The sequence below is a fragment of the Rattus norvegicus genome, chromosome 15 (genome assembly GCF_021556685.1).
Source record: "Rattus norvegicus strain SHRSP/BbbUtx chromosome 15, alternate assembly SHRSP_T2T, whole genome shotgun sequence".
NCBI classification, from domain to species: Eukaryota; Metazoa; Chordata; class Mammalia; order Rodentia; family Muridae; genus Rattus; species Rattus norvegicus.
In genome coordinates this window covers 81,216,892-81,229,786 of record NC_141548.1, presented here as the reverse complement: position 1 = coordinate 81,229,786, position 12,895 = coordinate 81,216,892, and the positions used below count along the sequence as shown (strand labels likewise).

Genomic DNA, 12,895 nt, shown 5'->3' with positions numbered 1-12,895 from the left:
TCATTTCAAGGCACGCCATGAAACATTGGATTTGGTGTTTGGGTTTCCTGGAACTTTTAAGATAGACATTACGAATACATTTCTCAAACTCACATAGATATTAACTTTGTTTCCAAACTTCAGAGTTTTCAAATTTGCTTCCTCAGGAAAGATAGTACGTTCAGTCTTCGGAGAGGATACAGAAAGTGACCACACCTCAGTGTGGACAGTTGATATTGGTGTTGAACTTGAATTCTACCATTAGAGAATCACAACCACATTTCCATGCCTGAAGATCATTGACTACGTGGTAAGAATTTGGATTCTAAAGAAGGCAACTTCATCAGATTTTACACCCAGGAGGATTTAGAGTGTCTTGCAAGCTCCAAATGGGAAATGAACATGAAAAAAAGATTCACAACAGATGGGAAGTTCCCACAAAAGAGATTTAGGAGGCCAGGTTTTGTCGGTTTCCCTTCTTTTCTGTGCCATGCTTGTAGATCCTCTGAAACATGTAAGCAAACGGCAGTGCAAACAGAACCTAGCTTTCTTGCTAAACACAACGAAAAGCTTCAGCTTCAGCAAAGCTTCCTGATTTTTTCACAGTTATTAAGCCCAAGTATCCAAGGAATTATATTTATTTTTTGTTCACTTGGACTAATTAATCAAAATTTGGCTAACAAGACCCCATTAAAATATAAGACACGTGTGCTCATTTTCTCAAGGGAAATGAAATATCTTGGTCTCTGAAACACAACATTCTCCCAAGAAGTTATTTCCACATATAGAAGGCTCTACTCAAAACAAGCCAGGCCTTTAATTAGGACCCAGAAATTTGATGACATGTGAATGTTCCCTTACAAGCATGGCTTTCATTCATTAGGTGTGTCCCTGAGTTTCCTGTTTAATTTTAGGTTAATGAAATAATACTTTAATACAGCTCTATTTTTTTTTCATATCCTAATGCTCCGTGAATGAACAGGGTAGCATTCCAAATCCCAGGCTCACGCTCTGCATCTCAAACGGGGTCGGACTGTTGAATATACTTAGCAGACCCTCGGTCCCACTCCAAGAACAAAGACATTGTATCAAGTCTTTTGTTGCAATTGATGGATTCTCGGAAGACAAATGCAGACGTTTTCTTTGGTGATGGGCACTCCACCATAAAATTGAAGAGGCTAAACAGGGACGCAGTGTTCTCCTCAAGGGAACCCCAGAATAGGTGGTCTCACTGAGCCACAAGGGCAAAAGGAAACGACACCTTTGCCGTTTGCCACTGCCCGGAAAACTTCCACTCTGACATTTCATTTTACCTTGGCAAACAACTGCCATGAAAAATAGCCAGGTACATTACAGGATATGCCCTTATGCATGATATTTTGTATCAGATATAGTCAGTCACATTGCAAAGGACTTAGATCAACTTAAAAAAAAATAAAACCCAATAGAATGATTACAGCCGCTGCCTAGAATGACAAGTATTATCAACAAAAATTAATCAGGCGCATCTTTTAGTGAACTCAATTAATAATGTGCAACAACAGGGTCTCTTTTCTTAAGATGAAAATTAATTAGTGGAGGGAAGGTCACTCGGAGATGCTGACATCACTCATCAGAATGCTCTGGCAGCTCTAATTATTTGTCTTCCAGGCTTGGGTGATCAGAAATTATTGCAATACCTGAGTAACATTTTGAAAAAGCTTTGTGCATGGCTCTTTTAATTAGACCTGGTATTTGATTAATGCAGTGGAAGCCTTTAGATCAGCCTCTTATCATTGAGCGACTTAGAAGTTTTAGGGAATTATACTGTGTAAGACAGGGTCACTGAAGGGGTTTTGAATCTATACATTTTTATTATTAAAAGAGTTATAATGTTAAATCTGATTTATCCTTTCCACTTTCAAGCCCTTCCTTCATTGCCAAGCATGATAATATATGGGATAGAATTTCATTAATTTTTATTTTAAACATTTTTCTTTCTTTTTTTCCCCTCTTTTGCCTCGCAGTTACAGTAACTTGCTTGGAGTTTTGGAATTGAGAGTTCGGTTTGAAAATCATTTAGGACTTTTGTATAGGGAAGCATCTGAAAAGTGAGCTTAAACACTATGTCAAATCTCAACATTAACTGTGAATCCATGAGGCTCTTGTATATTCAGACATTGTGGTCTCACAATGTAAATAGATAAACAGAATGGGAAAATATTGCAAAACTGACAACATAACTTCCACAGTTATTTCATGTGTTCAATAAGCAAAATTTCAAATTCCGGTGGTAAATTTTTAGTTATGTGATAAACTTGTGTATAGTTATCATGTGATAGCTTAAATATAATTTGTGTTTTTAATGTAATTTTACATGGAATTCATTGCAACCCATTTTTGGAAGATAGTCACATAATGTGGTATTAGCTAAGTCTTCAAAGATCAGAAGATAAAGTAAGAAATAGTGACTTTCATAATGTATTTTAATATTTCTCTCAGTGTGTGATGTACATGGGTGGTATGTGTACACATGTGCATACCTGCATGTGTACTGCGTCATTCTTTACTTTATTCCATTGAGACATGGTCCCTCATAGAACGTGGAGTTGTCCTGACAGCCAACAAGCCCTAGTGTGTCCTCTTGTCCCTGCCTCTGCATTGCTGGGGTTGTAGGTGTTGCCCACTGTCTCACCTGGCTTTTTACATTGGGATTTGAACTCATGTGTTCAGGCTTCCACATTAACCACTCTTACCCACCGGGCCATTTCCAAGCCTCAGAATGGCATTTGGGTCTCCTGGAGGACACATTCAAGTCTTTACCACTATGATCTGGAAACCACATCTGACCTTGTTCTGTAAGATGGGTTCTTTAGACTCACCTGTGTTGCCTCTATAAGGAAAGTGGCAGGGGATGTTCAGAGGCCAATGAACCACCTCAGCCTGGAGAGCCCAGGTTCAGATGAGGAAGGTACATCCTGCCCTTTCCCGCTGCATATCTACAGGAGACATCCCTGTGTGATGGTCGTCTATAAAAGGGGTGCGGGGGAGACGTCTTGAAATGTGCTTTCAGAACACTTCCAACAATTAAGAGGGACGTCTCACACCTTGCGAGAGGTGTTTGACACTCCCCATCCTTTATGTACCCACTCTGGAGTTTAGTGGTCCTCATTGCTTCCTTCATCTTGAAACATCATGCATGTATGTTGTTTACTCAAGGGCGACTCCTTTGGATGTCTGATTGCAATAGGAAATCTAATGCAGAGATCAGAGCTCTCCAACTCGACCTATTCTGCCTCCCATCACATTTACTTCTCAAAGTGAAGGCCTTTTGACCACAGGGCACAATGAAGCAGCAGGTTCTCAAGGGGCTGGGGAGAAATACTGGCTTAGCGAAGAAGGAACATGTAGTTACTTGAGCTCAGTTTTGTGCCCCCATCCTCCCTCCCTCCCTCCCTCCCTCTATACAGTCACATCTATTTTTGTGTGTGTGTGTAATTGCTGACATAAATAGATTACCAGCATTCAGGTCACAGAAGCCTGGGACCACATCTTGAGTCTGCTGTTTTATATCTGTATGCCCCTAGGTAAGCCATTCAATTTTGTTGAACCTTCATGCTTTTTATATATAAACACATTGCCCGGCTTTCTAGGAGCGTGAGGTTTAGGAAGGATAATCAGACACTGCATGTAAGAATCTCATTGATCAAAAGTTTGGAAAAGCTTGGTAGATCTTAATTCTATTGACAATTTTAGGCAATGCTCTTCCGATTCTCAGTTATTTGTAAAAAAAAATAACTGTTTTTCAGGGAATACATTATTAAATCAACACGTCGATAGACATCTTAACTACCTATTCACATGTAGTTCAAGTAATCTGGTTTTGGATTATCTGGGCTGTAGCTGTGACTTAGATTTTAATGAAAATAACTTACACTACATTCACTGATAAAATGTTTGAGACACTTATTTCTACTGATGAATTATGCATGCTAAGACTGAGTGGCACTCATTGATTTATTTTCTCTCTTTGCCTTGATTTTCAGCTCCGTGCAAATCAGTGTATATATTTTTTTCTACCCTGCACTCCCACTGACTATATTATACTCCTGGGGCTCTTCAAGTGGAGGGGACACGCAGCTCTGCTCACGGATGGCAGGTTGGCCTATAAAGACAAGGTAGTGAGCGGGCATTGGGGAGACAAGATTTTAAAATTAGTGTCAGATGTGGAATAGTTGCAGTGAAGTACAACATCTCCACTTAGATGTCGGTTCTCCTATTACAGGTTTGGAAAGCCTACCATTTAAAAGCCTTAAAATCCAAACAAACTGACACTGAGTCTTTTTTTTAAGTTTAGTAAGTATTTAAGTAGCATTTACTCTTTGCACAAAACCCCCTAGATCATTGTAAATATTAATAGGAATATTAATAATATTGTAAATATTAATTTCAAACTGGGGGGACATCTGCAGTTTCCAGAAGACAACAGAGACAATAAATAAGGCAAGAGGCCTTCCCATGTGTCGGGAGTCGCTTGTGTTAATTGACATCACAGGGTGAGTGTGGCCCATCCCACATTCTAAGCAGTGAGTTCTAAGTTGCTGGTAAGATTTTCCTTTGCTGCCTCCTTCTGACTTCCTGGTTTCTGCTACCCCCATGTCCTGGAAACAAAGAAAGGACAGCCAGACAAGCATAGGCAGAAAAGCTGGGTTGCGTGAGTGGCAGAAACTCTGATGGAGTGGCGCTAACTGTGCGCCGGGGCACTCCTGTGGGTTTAGGTTTTATTACATAGAGCAGAGGGAGAAACTAACTAGGTCCAGTAAGAAGTCTCTGTCACAGGAACAGCTGAGGCTGAATCTGAGAGGAGGAAGCTGTAGTCGCTAGTTTCTGTAAACACCGATTGATCAACTGTTCACAAACACTTTTACATGCATCCCTTTCGATCTTAGGACTTGGTCTAGAGGAAGGTTTTTTCCATCTCCGTAAGCTTCATCTGGATGGCCCGACATGGCCACGCCCAGGTCAACACTTCATTCAGAACTTCATTCTCTCTTGACACCTTCACTCATGGCTTCCCTGGTTCTTCATACCTGGATAGGGGACGGAATTCTCCTGTTCTTTCAGGGAAGCATACTGCTGATGGCTGAATGCACCAGATCTGAAGTCCTTGTTGGTTCACAGAGTCCCTAAATAACATAGGGATTGACTCCGGTCTTTCTCCCTCCTGTTCGTAGTCACTGTAGAGCTGAGGATAAGGGTGATGAAACAGCTGCCTTCTGCTTCTTTGGTTACCTGAAAGACACTGACATTCTGACTAGAATGCCTGGAGATTCCATTTCTATTCCTGCATCTGCCACGAGTCCCGGAGGAGCTCTGGAAGGGTGCCTGTGACTCTGTAGTTCTAGGATCCTGCCTCTATTCCACCTCGAATCTACAACCTTGTCGAGCGTGTCTAATTCGCATTTGTAAACACGATGGTAAAGCAAGACAGGATGTGAAGTAAAATTTCCCAAACTAGGTCCCCTGTCCTGTAGCACTTTTGATGAAGAACCAGTTTCCTATTCAAACTGTTTAAATTCGCCGTCAAAGAGTCATTAGCTACGGTCCCATTACTAATGTCCTATTACAAGGTAGTGATTGAAACTTTCCCCCAGTATTTCTTAGCAACTGTCCTCAGATATGACTTCTATGGCTCAGTGCACTTGTTTCGTTAGGCCCTTTATGGTTCAGACACACTGACTGTATGTAGACATGCCCGGCAGTACTCTCTTAATTGGCAGTAAGAATTTACTATATGATCTGTGTTTGAGCGCTGTTAGATAATTTTTTCCCCTGCAAAGGAAAGAAAGCACGTAGCATCTAGAAGATAATAAACTTTTCACACGGGCGTTTAATGTGACCATTTCCAGGGCAACACATGAGAGACAGTCAAGTCTGCTGCTTTACTTTGGTTAGTAGGAACCCGGCTGGCCGTGGTAATTCAAACACCACTGCATTGTAAAGTGAGTTTGGACTGAGATAGGACGCCTGTACTTTGCAATTTTTTAATACCAAGATTCTAAAAAAATTGACATTGGAATAACCCAAAGGAGTACAGAAGTCACCAACTTTTTGCTGAGAGGAGGAATCTAAGGACTCAGATTGCAACAGTCGGGTGATCTACTTGTGTGCTGTGGATAAACTGTGAGGGACAGTTCCTCAACAATATCCGATTTTATTTACAGGCCTTTTCCTCCACGTGAGCAATAGGTTGATATCCCCACCCAGCATTCACCTCAGAGACTTGTGCTTGCCTAACTTGCCCAGAGTTCCGAATACAATATTGTGGGGCAGGCCTGAGGTGTTTTCAGACTTACTGTAATATATGGTAGTCTTGGAAAGATGCTATTATCAGTCCCCTACTGGAATTTCTATTAATTTATAGCATTTGAAACAAATTATAATAAACAAGCGCTTTTTGTCTCAGCGTCATATATCTTATTGTCTACATGAGGTGAAGAGAAGCTGATTAAATTAGCACAACCTTCCTCTGTGTTGAGACATGGCGTTTTATTGGCAATAGTATATATCATTTCACAACAAATTCCGCTGTGATTTTTCTTAAGCCTGTTAGCTTGATTCTATTCAATCAATAGGAAACGTTCCTGAGACAAGTATTGCTAGTAAATTCTTATTCTTTCTCCAGGACACATTATAGTTTAACTTGTCAGAAATATTTCCATGTACACAATAAAACGGATCTCTGTCAAACAGAAGCTGTTAACGAAACCCTCCTCACACACCGGGGACTGCAGTCAGTGGTACACAGTAGATCACTTTGCCACCTCTTTTCTATGTGAGAAACAAAGGAAACTACATGTGTATATTAGAACTGATTAGCACTGTACCCTAAAGCAATTAAATAAATATTAGAAGAAACTCCCACAGCCTTTTGTTTTGCTATAAGGGGCTCAGCTGTGCTCCCTCTAACCCTAACTACATCACTTCAAATTACCAGTAAATTAACAGAGGAACACTTTCAACCTCAGAGCAGATTTGATCCAAATAGTCTTTAAATGCCATTTCTGTTCCTATTAACCTAAAGATCGGCATAGCAGATATTTTCTCGGGGCTGCCCAGCAGTCCAGGGCATTAATGGTGAAGTTGTGACAGCCCTTTTCATGATGATTTATGATTCCGTGTTTAACTTGATTACGCCAATGCTGACTCTGAATACTATTTCAATTAGTGCACAGAAGGTCACATCACAAATATCCCTCTATAATCTATTCCTATTAACACTAATACACAGAGTAACCAAATCTTTTCACCCTTGCTGATTCTCATCATCCGGAGCCCTAACTGCAGGCGCCTTTACCAGTTTACTGCGTTGGACACTTCCGAAATGGTAATTTTCCCTCCTTGGAGTATCACTAATAGCCGGAGCCGTGACACGAAGAAGAAAGTGAGTCTCTGGGCTGGCATTTGTGTATTAATAATTACCAAAGTCTCCGATTTATTAAACAGGAGATATGCTTTCTAAAATGCCTGTCTGAAGCACTATTTCATGACCAATTACTAAATAAATATACAAAAGATTTTTGGGGGGGGGTAATGAAAGCAGCTTACACCTAAAATCAATTTTAGCAGTAACTAAGTCTCCTCTCATTATTCTTCTAAGGACTCTGGGGAATCACTCTCATTTATATGTAACCAATCATAATCTTGTTTTCTTTCCCTTTCTATCTTTTATTTTTTCCCCTCTAATTTTTTTTTGGGGGGGGGACTAATTTCTACGTCTAACCATTGGGGAAAACAAAGAATATTGGGTCATCAGGCCTTTCCTTCCTTCCTGTGAACTGCTTATAAACAGTCCCTGTGGTACAGAATTAAGACTACAAAGAAGAATGGAGTTTTATTGAGAAAAAAGAAAAAAAAAACTTTTCAATTTGTCCAAAGGTTAAAGTGAAACCAACTGCTAAAGACAAAAATCCACACATCATTTAAACAATTAGTGAGGAATGTTCAAAGACTTTATGTTCAAAGTGCACACAATCTGGATTTTAAGTCGTATGTGGAGGCAATCGAGATGGAAAGTTAATTAACAATAAACCGAGAGGGCTTCATCACAGCCGTTTAACTATGCGCAGAGAGGCTGGCGTCCAGCGGAGAGCTTGGTGGGAAGTGAGAGTGGGAAGTTGGAAAGTCACTGTGCTCAGTGGGCCCCCAATAAATGCTTTATTAACAGTGATGATGTCAGTCTTGCAAAATATTAAAGGGGACTTGTCTCCGTGGTTTGCTTTTTTAATTCTTTTTTTTTGACTTGCCTGAATTTTTCTTACATTTAAAAAAAAAACTAAGTATTTACATAAGAAAAGAAAAGAGTCAATCATAATTTTTCACAAGTAATAATTGGCAACCTCATGAAGATTTCGCTTTTAAGGATTCTCTGACATTCAAAAATCATATTCTTATTTCTCTCACAGTTTTTCTGATTATTCATGAGCCATTTGATGAAGGCCAAGTGCTTATTGGACCAAGAAACAGATGACCCCCTTCCCCATTTTTGAAGGAAGGGGACAGATTTGTATAATCAGTATGCCTTAAAAATTTGAACAAAGAATTATTAAATATGACTTCATATAATTTGACTATTTAAAAATGATTTTCCACGATTCCCCTTTCACAACCTCCACCACGAATGCACAGCTAGTCAAGAGTGATCATCGTTCAGTCTATCCCGTTGCTCCCATATTCCTACAAACTTACTTCTTTCTGGCATTTGCTTCATAGCTCTTCTTTCAGACCCATGTTCCATAATTCAAAGGGCACTCTCATCTCCCTTTAAAGGTAGGTGGACAGTTAGCTAACATATCAGAGTTCTGGATGCTTAACGGTTTTGTATCCCTCCTCTGCCCATCTGCTACGCATGAGTGTTTGACTCCGCTAAGTGATGTGCTCTATGGTTACATCTTGTGAACGAAAGTTCTGTGAAGTAACACTTTGTGTTCAGCACACAAGCTGTACATCCAATTTGCAAACTTTCCCCCATGTGTCTATCCGCTAACTTAGAACGTTGGTTCTGGCTCCTCTGAGGGAGGTACATATATTCTTCAAGAAGGGCACCATCCCTGTTTCTGAGATGTATACATCAAGTTCTCAACACAGAAGACTCTGTGGAAGAATCCAAAGGAAAATTGCCTTCTACCCTCACAGATCTTCCACTTACATTTTTTGTCCATGTAAAATCAACTCCCAAATCTACAAAATGGGAGAAGATCCCTCTTAATCCCTTTCAACAACATGTTAAAGCACAGGGCACAGTGCTTGACCCTTAACAGTGCTCAAGGAGACTCTGTTTTTCCTCTTAGTCTCTCTGTTGCTTTCTCTTCCCCATCTTTTTCTTCACTCCCAGTTGGACTTTTAGTGATGAATTGGCCATAAGATGGCAGCCACTTATCCTGTGCGTCCATGGCTCGTGTCAAATGGGATTGAACAAGCAAGCTGTTTGTAAGCACTCTCCTCCTTACAAACAAGGATTAGCTTTCCACCCCAGGACCGGAGTTCTGGTTGAAAATGTATTTATAAGGAAAAGAAAAACACAGAAGGGAGATGGGGAAAGAATTTCATGCTAGGATAGCAAAGTAGAAGAGAGAATCATCTAATTTCTCTTAGTTGCCTACAGACACACTTAAGAGGGCTTAAGTATGGACTGACAGAGATGAATGAACCTTCTTACTGTTGCATTAATAGGATAGTTAAAGTTAAGGATCAGTGAACATTTATTCTTATAATAAAAGCTTTCTTTAGTTTTCCATATAAATGTACTTCTTTGTGTAATGGTATCTGTGTGGTAATCATAAGAGATGCTTAGACTACACGACTGAGTGATTAGGGGGATAGTTATAAATTTTATATGCATATACCTATATCTCCATGCGAATATAGCCTTCATTGAACAGGTGGTTCATAAAAGGCTTGTAATGGAAAAGATCCACTTCAAATGAAAGGTTGAGCTGTGGTGTCTAGATTGAGAACGATCACAGAGGTTTGCCCCTTGCCCTGAGTAATTTATAAAGAGCAAATGAGGGGCTGGTGGCCATGAAAATAAATATAATTAACCCACTTAGAAAACCTTCACCCTTGTTACAGATAGTTTCTGCTTGATTGGATTGACTAGTGGAAAGCGCATATAAATCCAGAAAAAAAAAAGATTCTCAGATTTTAAAGTTTCCTGCTAATTTCTCCATAAATAATTGTACTGTGGAAGAATAGGCCCATTTTTCAAACTCTGAATAAGCACTGCATGTATATGAGTCAGTTCATAATTTCTGCACAGATGTCACACTCCACGGGATATAAAAACAAACTAAAGATAGCTGGCCATATAATGTGTAGATATATCATCGTTACAGATGCTCAGTACAGCCCCTGCACCCCCGCCTCCAAACAAACCTCAAATCTACAGTTTTTGAAGATATAAAATTGTCATTTGTTATTCTTGGACAGACTCTCTCTCTCTCTCTCTCTCTCTCTCTCTCTCTCTCTCTCTCTCTCTCTCTCTCTCTCTCTCCAGTTTAGTTTTAAAAGGTTCCAGGCTGACAAATCTGGCATGTGACAGGAAAAGCATCTTCACACAAAGACAGCCAACAAAGCAGCCACTGTTGCTTTCTGACAGGCTTCAAGAGCCTTCATGGTGGGAATGCCAGCATCCTCTACGGTTGATCCAGGCTGGGACCCCACCACTTGGACTCCTGAACTATGCAAATATCAGGGACTCGAGAAATCTTCCTTTCTTGGCTGGACCATGCAACAGACCATACACCAAATGCGTCCCTTAAGCAGGTGGAAGACAGAAGTTTTTCCTAGAGGACTCCTCTGGGAGTTCATCTCTGCCCTCATCAGCAGAGACATGAAATTTTGTGTCTGCTGCCCAACTGTCTTTCTCTAACACCTTAAATATGGGGCTGGCTAAAGTTTGGCTCTCTGGAGAGTGTGGAGCCAGCTGTCTTAAAAGAAGGAGGGTATCAAGAACAGATCATGAGCTTTTCCGTAGGAACCTCCCTTAAAGAGACCGGCCCTTGTAGAGGTTTTATATCAATGGCAGAATACTTCTATGACTCCGATAGTCTAGGTTTGAATCCTGACTGTCGCTGTTCAGGGTAAGACTTGGAGTTACTGCATTTCTCAGGCCTTAGTTTTCACCTCTGTAACATTGGGAAAATAATATTTACCTCCGTGATATATGAAGATCACCTAAAAAATGTATGTAAGTTTCCTAGTCCATGGAGTTTGACCCTCATTAAAATATTCTTGTTGCCATTCTTCATGGTATGTGGAAGGAATCTCCCTGCAAGTTCCAAAATGCTGCTTAAGATGGAAGGAAGTACACACACACACACACACACACACACACACACACACACACACACACACACACAGAGTCGAAAGAGTGTCCACAGACACCAGGAAGCAAGACAGAGCAGGAGCAGGGGTGGGGTGGGAGGGTAGGGAGGGTTGTCAGTAAAGGTTAGAGATAGTAAAACGGAGAGGCTATGAAAGTAGGGAAGGGATACTGTCCCTAAAAGGAGATAAATGAGGTTGAGTGGATGGAGGAAATGTTGTGAATGTGAGTGAAGACTGAAAACAAACAAACAAACAAACAAACAAACAAACAAACAAACACCCTAAGGATGCATGATAAAGCCATAAAGAAATTGGCTTCATAATCTGAAAGGTATAGTTTTAGGGCTTGGGGTGGAGACACTCCTCCTGGGTAGACAATGCTGCTTCTACAAGGCAGAAACTTTTAGACAAGGGCCCCAGTATCAGGTGCACGGTATCTTCCTAAACGCTTTTGGCCAGAGAGGTCTTAGACATCCCCCGAAGAATGCAGGCTGTTGTTCCCGCTCTGGGGTGCTCATGAGAGCTCAGTGGTGATAGGCCTATTACTGAAGACAGCCACACGCTTTGATTCCAGAACACAGAGAAACCTGGATGGGACTGAGTTGGAAACCCCCTCTCCCGGCCGGCTGGCTAGTGTTTGCAGAGTCACAAAGAGTTATTCAGACGGCTGAGGGAGAAAATTCATCAGTGGGCTCACCCAGCTAACGACTCTGTGTAGTAGGGGTGTGGCTATTTTGGGGTGAACCAACTGCTTTGCCATTAGATTTGAGGCTTATTCCACAGGAGGGAATATATACATGAGACTTCAAACTTAGTCACATGGTCAAGGAGGGCCTATGCCCAAGGACCCACTATTGTTTCTGTCAAATTGACTTATAAATATGTATGTTCAACACAGACTTCTGTGGCTCTCAGCCTGGGGCCAAGCAGCTCCTTGTTTTAGCGGCTGTTGGTTAATGCAACAACTTCCATGTGGTCAAAGTGCTGGAAGTAAGTGGCTGGTGGATGGATGCTCGACCTTAAGTGAGCATCTATGGAGACGTTAACTAAGGCTTAGCGCCTCACTTTAAGCAAAGAGAAGTAACATGGAGGTGTCTTGGGTTTCTTTATTCTTTGCTTCTTTTTTTGCATCTCCCCAATTTCCTGTGCTGTTGGTGCCTGGAAACCAGATGAAATACACTACAAAATACTAATTCATGATGAAAATGTAAAAGTCCCCAAATCTGAGTCAAGCATTGCCCCCCAAACAAGGTGGCCTGCTACGTTTTTTTTTTTGTTGTTGTTGTTGTTGTTGTTGTTGTTGTCAGACTTAGGTTAAGCATAGTTTCCTGCAAGTGTTGTAGATGATGTGGTCACCTATGAATTGCACTTGCTTTTTGTTCATGTTAAATCTTGAAATCCAGATTTCTTTTACATAAACTTACTTTCCCTCACTGAATACTTGCTGTAAACGTCACCAGGCTACACTGCCGACAGATGGAGAGCGTCTTGGGGCTGCACCCGTCTGCAGTAAGTGAAAAGCTCCTTTCAGCCTGGGCTTCAGTTGCGTATT

General features: G+C 40.9%; 1 long non-coding RNA gene across 2 annotated transcripts; it reads left to right on the top strand.

The window, feature by feature from the left end:
* The first annotated feature begins 3,481 nt into the window (after window positions 1–3,481).
* Window positions 3,482–11,263, top strand: LOC120097059 (uncharacterized). Of its 2 annotated transcripts, XR_015639143.1 has the most exons (4): window positions 3,482–3,545; window positions 4,005–4,136; window positions 4,908–7,402; window positions 10,514–11,263. It is a non-coding gene; the product is annotated as an uncharacterized LOC120097059 (long non-coding RNA). The 2 variants fall into 2 exon arrangements; XR_015639142.1 differs by lacking the exon at window positions 10,514–11,263 and having other exon boundaries at window positions 4,908–8,231.
* Window positions 11,264–12,895: the final 1,632 nt, after the last annotated feature.